The 7,247-nt window shown below is 40.8% G+C and overlaps 1 long non-coding RNA gene across 1 annotated transcript in view; it reads left to right on the top strand.

Moving 5' to 3' along the window:
• The window catches only part of LOC104993538, a 75,742-nt gene that overhangs the window by 65,800 nt on the left and 2,695 nt on the right, over positions 1-7,247 (top strand). The window lies entirely within an intron of this gene.

The raw sequence follows: 7,247 nt of genomic DNA, 5'->3' as shown, positions 1-7,247 counted from the left end.
TAGAGTATTGAAAATAAAAACAAAAATAAACAAATGGGGCCAAATTAAACTTAAAAGCTTTTGCATAGCAAAGGAAACCATAAACAAAATGAAAAAAAAAACAAACTTCCGAATGGGAGAAAATATTTGCAAATGAAGCAACCAAAAAGGGATTAATCTCCAAAATATACAAACAGTTCACGCAAATATATATATATATATATATATATATATTCCAGTCAAAAATGAGTGAAAGATTTAAATAGACATCTCTCCAAAGAAGACCTACAGATGGCCAACAAATGCATGAAAAGATGCTAAACATCACTATTAGAGAAATGCAAATCAAAACGACAATGAGATACTACTTCACACTGGTCAGAATGGCCATTATTAAAAATCTACAAACAATAAATGCTGGAGAGTATGTTGAGAAAAGGGAACCCTCCTACGCTGTGGATGGGAATGTAAATTGGTTGGTTCAGTCACTATGGAGGACAATTTGGAGGTTCCTCAAGGGGTCACACAGAGTTGGACACGACTGAAGCGACTTAGCAGCAGCAGCAGCAAAAAACTAAAAATAGAACTCTTATATGATCCAGGAACCCCACTTCTGGGCACATATACAGGGAGGAAACCATAATTCAAAAATGACATATGCACCCCAATGTTCTTTGCAACACTATTTACAACAGCCAGGACATGGAAGCAATCTAAGTGTCCATCAACAGAGGAATGGATAAAGAAGATGTGGTCCATATATACAATGGAATATTACTCAACCATGAAAATGAATGAAATAGTGCTATTTAAAGAGACAGGATAGACTTAGAGACTGTCATACAGAGTGAAGTAAGTCATAAAGGGAAAAGCAAACATCATATAATATTGCTTACATATGGAGTCTAGAAAAATGTACAGATGAACTTATTTGCACAGCAGAAATAGAGACAGATGGAAAGAACAAATGAATGGATACCGAGGTGGGGAAGGGAGGGGTGGGATGAACTGGGAGATCGGGATTGAGATATATACACTGCTGCTGCTGCTGCTAAGTCGCTTCAGTCGTGTCTGACTCTGTGCGACCCCATAGATGGCAGCCCACTAGGCTCCAATGTCTCTGGGATTCTCCAGGTAAGAACACTGGAGTGAGTGGGTTGCCATTTCCTTCTCCAATGCATGAAAGTGAAAAGTGAAAGTGAAGTCACTCAGTCCTGCCTGACTCTTAGCGACCCCATGGACTGCAGCCCACCAGGCTCCTCCATCCATGGAATTTTCCAGTCAAGAGTACTGGAGTGGGGTGCCATTGCCTTCTCTGATATATACACTGCTATGTATAAAATAAATAACTAATGAGGATGACAGAGGATGAGATGGTTGGATGGCATCACCAACTCAATGGACATGAGTTTGAGCAAGCTCCAGGAGATATTGAAGGACAGGGAAGCCTGGCGTGCTGCAGTCCATGAGGTCACAAAGAGTTGGACATGACTGAGCAACAGAACAACAATAATGAGGACCTGCTATATAGCACAGGAAAGTCTATTCAGTGCTCTATGGTGACCTAAATAGAAAGGAACTCCAAAAAAGAAGGATATCTGTATACATATAAATTAATCACTTTTCTCTGTGGCAGAAAGTGACACAACATTGTAAAGCAACTAAACACCAATAAAACTTTTAAAAAATGTAAGTCAACTATATTTCAATAAAAAAGCAGGCTCAAGAGGAAGATAAGTGTTCTATTTACATTTGAGATACGTGTAAATTTTCCAAGAGAAGGCTAGTTGGATATGAGTTTTAAGCTCAGGAGAGCTCAAAGACTTCACTTGTAAATTTAAGAGGCCTCCACATAAAGATCCTACATAGATCTGTGGAAATTGATGAGACTATTTAGAGAAGAAAATGTAGAGAGAAGAACAAAGAGGGCTCAGATCAATTCTTTGGACCTCCCTGATTTGGCATTTGAGTAAAGGAGGAACCATTCAAAGAAACTGAGAGAAACAGCCAGTAAAAGAGAAAGTAATTTTAGGAAGCAAAAAAGAGTTTCAAGGAAGAGGAAATACCGTTGCTCAGAAGTTCAGTAGGATGACTGAGAAATGTCCACTGAACGTTTTACAACATGGAGGTCATGGGTACTTTGGCAAGAACTGTTTAATTGAGAAGTGAGAGCTGAATTTAGATTTCAGTAGCACAAATTTGAGTGAGAATTCAGGAATTGAGGCAGTGTGTGTCCAGAATCAAACTTTTCAAAAAGTTTGTCTATAAAAGAGCTCTGAGAAATGGACCAGGAGTTATGGAGAGGTGTGGATCAGTGAAGGATTATTGTTATATTCTTAAGAAGAGATTGTGATTATGTTTTTTTTTACCAATGAAGATAATCCAGGAGAGAGGGAAAAGTTGGAGGTTCTGAAGAGAAAAGATAATGTTAAGGCTTGATGTCTTCTAGGATTTAAGAAACAATGGCACCCAGTGCCAAAGGGGAAAGATGAGCTTCAAGAGGGAAGAAGGATGTGATGAAGGCCAGTGAATAGGTGGGTTCGTAGGTAAGATGTGGGGCTTCACCTCCAGTGGCTTCTATTCTTCTAGACTGAAGAGTGAGGTGAAACCATGAGCAATGAGTGAACAAGTGCTTGGACCTATTCTGTTTCTCATGGCATGAAACTAATTTTGCCAGTTCTTAAGATAGACAAGGGCCTCCCTGGTGGGTCAGTGGTAAAGAATCTGCTTACCATGCAGGAGATGCAGAAGACATGGGTTCGATGCCTGGGTTGGTAAGATCCCCAGGAGGAAGGTATGGCAACCCACTCCAGTATTGTTGCCAGAAAAATCCCAGGGACCGAGGAGCCCGGTGGGCTACAGTCCATAGGGTCACAAAGAGTCAGACACAACCGAAGCAACTAAGCACACAAGATACTCAACTGGAATTGGCAATATTTCATAGAAACCTGGAAGGTCACTGCTCTTTGGCTTTTTAGCTCTTTTTTTTTTTTTGGCAGGGACAGATTCCTCTTCATCTATGCTTTTTCTTTTCTGAAATTAGTTTGTGTGGTAGTTAATAGTTTTTTGATGAGATTCAAAATTCCGTATCAATCATTGCCCCTCAATCATGCTGCAGGGGTGAAGGCTGGCCAGGACACCTGGCTGTGTGTGGTGGGAAGAATTGATTGTCACAGTTTCTAGATGGGGCTTCTTAAAGGCTTTGGAGGAGACAGGTGTATGAGAAAGAGAAAGCATTTGTGCAGGAGAAAAGAAAAATGGAAATGATAAAAAGGAAAGATTAAGTTTTGCCATGTGCTGCACAATACTTAACACTCATATCTATCTTCCACAGAACATTTAATAAAATTTGTGCTACTTGTCAAAGTTGACACTGCTGCTTCCTGGGCTCAGTGTGGAGTAACAGCAGAGGCTACCCAAGGGATAGCCCATGCACATTTGGGTTACATTAATTTTTTATTGTGAAATAAATTATTCATAGCCAAGGATGTATATAGAATATATGAACAGTTTAAGATGCATAATTACAATCATAAAATAAGCACTCAAGTTCCAACTAGCCAACTTAAAAAGAGAACATTGCCAGTTCCTCTGAAGACGCTTGGGCGAACCTCCTCAATGGTGAGAGATTACTTGCTCAGTCGTTTCCGACTTTGATGACCCCATAGACTAGTCCGCCAAACTCCTCTGTCCATGGGATTCTCCAGGCAAGAATATTGAAGTGGGTTGCCATTCCTTCTCCAGGGGATCTTACTGACCCAAGAATTGAACCTGGGTCTCCTGCACTGCATACAGATACTTTACTGACTGAGCTACGAGGGAAGCCTCAATGGTATCCCTCTCCTACTTCTAGAGGTAACAAATCACCCCCTTAGTTTACTTTATTGCTAAATAATAATATGTTGTTGTTGTTCAGTCACCAAGTTGTGTCCAACTTTTTGTGACCTCATAGACTGCAGCACACCAGGCTCCCCTGTCTTTCATTGTTTCTCGAAGTTTGCTCAAATTCATATCCATTGAGTCAGTGATGCCATCCAACCATCTCATCCTCTGTCATCCCCTAGCTTCATTTACTTTTAAACTATATGGAAACACATTATTTTTTGTTACTTTGGTTCCATCATCATTGTACTTTTTGAGATTTATCCACGTTCTTAGAGGTACAACAGTTTATATATGTCCATAGATGTGTAGTGCTCCATGATACGGAAATACCACAATTTATTAATACAGCCTGCCTTTGACAACATGTAATTTGTTTCCAGGTTTTTCTGTTATAACCAGTTGTGCTCGAATATTCTTATATCTCATGGTGCAAGAGTTTTCAGATTATATACTTAAGAATAAGATTGCAGAGTCATAGACTATATCCCTAGTCAGTTTCATCAGGGTATACTTTTTTGCTTTCCAAAGTGATTCTTATCAATTTTATGTTGTCTTTTCAACAAAGACAATAAGGATTATATCCAAATATGAATAATAACAGAGATTTTGCAAACCTGGAGGCAATGTTATTAGTTGGTCCTCTCTGTAGAGATAGCCACGGTGCAGGAAATGGGTAGACGCTCAGTCCGGTGAAATGTTGGTGGTACATGTTCCTTTGTTTCATTTTTTTCTTCCCTAACCTTCATTCTCAGACAGGAATATCTTTTAACACATGGATGTGGTTAGGGGTCTCCTAGGAGGCTGAGAATGTCAGAAAACAGGAGATTCAAAGTTCGAGGCAGGAAAAGAAGGGGGCATTGCCCTGCACACGTATTTGAGGATCTGGAATGTCCAACACACAGCGAAGGGGTAGGGGTTGCTGTGCAAACATTTTTGTCAGAAATTTTGGCCCCAGAGTTGAAATGCTTTTTGCAGCTAGGAATTTCCATGGTCACTGTTGGATGTGTTAGTGAGAACTGCAAATTTTTCTAACCTTTCATTCCCAAAGGATATGGAAATGCGAGTATCATCCTGCCTGAAATTCTGGTACTCTGACACTAAGGTCACTTTGCCCTGTGTTTCCTGGAGTAAGAGTACCTGGTACCCACACAGCTTCCTCTCTGCATCCTCTTCCCTTCTAGGGGATCAGCCATTAACTAATCACATTAGAAAAATGAACTTGAATCCTCTCAAAATCCCTGAAAATTAGATATTGTTCCAACTTTAGAGATGAGAAAACTGAGGCTCAGAGAGGTGAGTAACTCACCCCAAATTAGGTGTCTTCTAAGTGATAGACTAGAAAGCTGAAGTCACACCTGTTTAACTGCATCTGTGTTTTTCCTTCCTGTTCTCTCCCTCTTCTTCTGTTCTCTGTCTTGTCCTTTATAACCATATGGTCCTGAACAAGTGTCTTCTCCTGTCTGAGCTTTAGATTGAAAATTAGCAGTTCACATAGGTTTAATGAACATTTATTAAAAAATGAAAATCACCCTATGGACATCTCACAGTCTAGTGAGAGCAATGTTCTGAGCCGGCAAAAGATCTTTCTCCCTCTATCTTACTACTGATGTTGTTGCTACTATTTTTACAAGTGTCTTCTAAATCTACTCTCACAGCCTGTGGCTAAACATGTGAGTTTAGCTTGTTCTACAGCTGGTGTGTACCTACAGTTAGGTAGGTCTTGACTATAAAACTTGTTCCAGTGTGTTGTTTGTCTGTTATTTTGATTTCATCCTATTTTGCCAACCAAGAGCATGTTTCCCCTCATAAAAGTGAGTTTTTAGTGGAGGCCTTCTTCAGATCTGCTGTTACAAACTCACACACACCTTAGCGCTGGTATCTGTCTCAGGAAAGCAGTCAGGCTTGGCAGCACGACGGGTACGCCCATCAGTACCCAGGGAAAACTGCTATTGCAGCCTCCCAGGTTCATTACTTCTCTAGTGACACCTCACCCTGCTAACAGGGGATCAGAAGCAGAGGCAGGGGGTGTAATTCAAATGTGGGAAAGAGTCAAATCAGCCTCTATCTTGGTGTGGCTCCGGGAGACCCAGCCCCTACCACCTAGGAGGCTAACTGATTCAGGCCTTTCTCCTCCGGGACAGCCAACTTGCTGTTTTGTGTGCTGGTCCACCTCACCTGTTTCTCCCTGACTCCCCTGGTTGGAGAGAAAGATGTTGGTTCTCGAGGGTAGCCCTCATCCACTGGGAATGTGAAGACCACGATCGAGGAGTTGTTCTCTATGACCCCAGCGTGTGTGCATATGTGCGTGTCTGTGTGTGTGTGTTTAGTTGTGTTCAGCTCTTTGCAGCCCCATGGACTGTAGCCTGTTAGGCTCCTCTGTCCATGAAAATTTCCAGGCAGAAATACTAGAATGGATTTCCATTTCCTACTCCAGGAGATCTTCCCAACCCAGGGATCGAACCTGAATCTCTTGGGTCCCCTGCATTGGCAGGTAGATTCTTTACCACTGCATCATCTGGGAAACCCCAAATACCCCCCCAAAATTAATTGAGATAAAAAGAAATTCTAAACTCTTCTAATAATGGTCATGGACATGAATAACAATATCAGGGACCTCAGGTTCTGGTTCCTTTTTGCAGTTGGTTGCCCAGTAATCCTGTGTCCTCTACTTGAAAACTGGGTAGAGAATCTCAAAAAATCATCAAGATTACTGAGAATAGCAATGAGTGAGAGACTAGAAGTTTTTCATAGTCTAGAACAGTAGCTGCCAAACTTTTTCTGTAGGTCAGATAATAACTATTTTAAGTTTTGTGATCCCTTCTCTCTCTGTGGAATATGAAGCTCTGTGTGGATTTACAATCTTTAAATGTATAAAAACCATTCTTAGTTTGGTAGCCTTACAAAAATGGATCACAGGCTGGATTTGGCCTGTAGTTTGCTAACTGCAGTCCTATAAGCTCATCTGCAATTTTAGAGCAGCTGGATATTAGAGAAAAATCTTCTAGAGACTTAATATGGTATATTTTGAGAGGAAGCATTGAGCAGAAATATCAGGCTCAAGCATAACTAATTAGAAAATAATCTGGAGAACAAAATGGACAAAGGAGAGTAAAGATAAGGAAGAACAGAGACTGTGAGGCAATTATTTAAAGGAATTAGGGATGTGGAAAAGAGGCAAAGATAAGGGATGAGGATTTAATGGAGTATCTTGAACAAAGTAGAGAGTCTGGGAAAATGGTATAAGTGGGGCAGATTTTCTCCTAAGCATGTCCATGCATGTATGCATGCTCAGTCACTTCAGTTGTATCTGACTCTTTGTGACCCCATGGACGGTAGCCTCCCAGGCTCCTCTGTTCATGGGATTCTCCAGGCAAGAATATTGG

Source organism: Bison bison, unplaced genomic scaffold (genome assembly GCF_000754665.1).
Source record: "Bison bison bison isolate TAMUID 2011002044 unplaced genomic scaffold, Bison_UMD1.0 scf7180017864240, whole genome shotgun sequence".
NCBI lineage: Eukaryota > Metazoa > Chordata > Mammalia > Artiodactyla > Bovidae > Bison > Bison bison.
The sequence above is the reverse complement of the archived record's forward strand: the minus strand, read 5'-3'. Positions and strand labels throughout refer to the sequence as shown.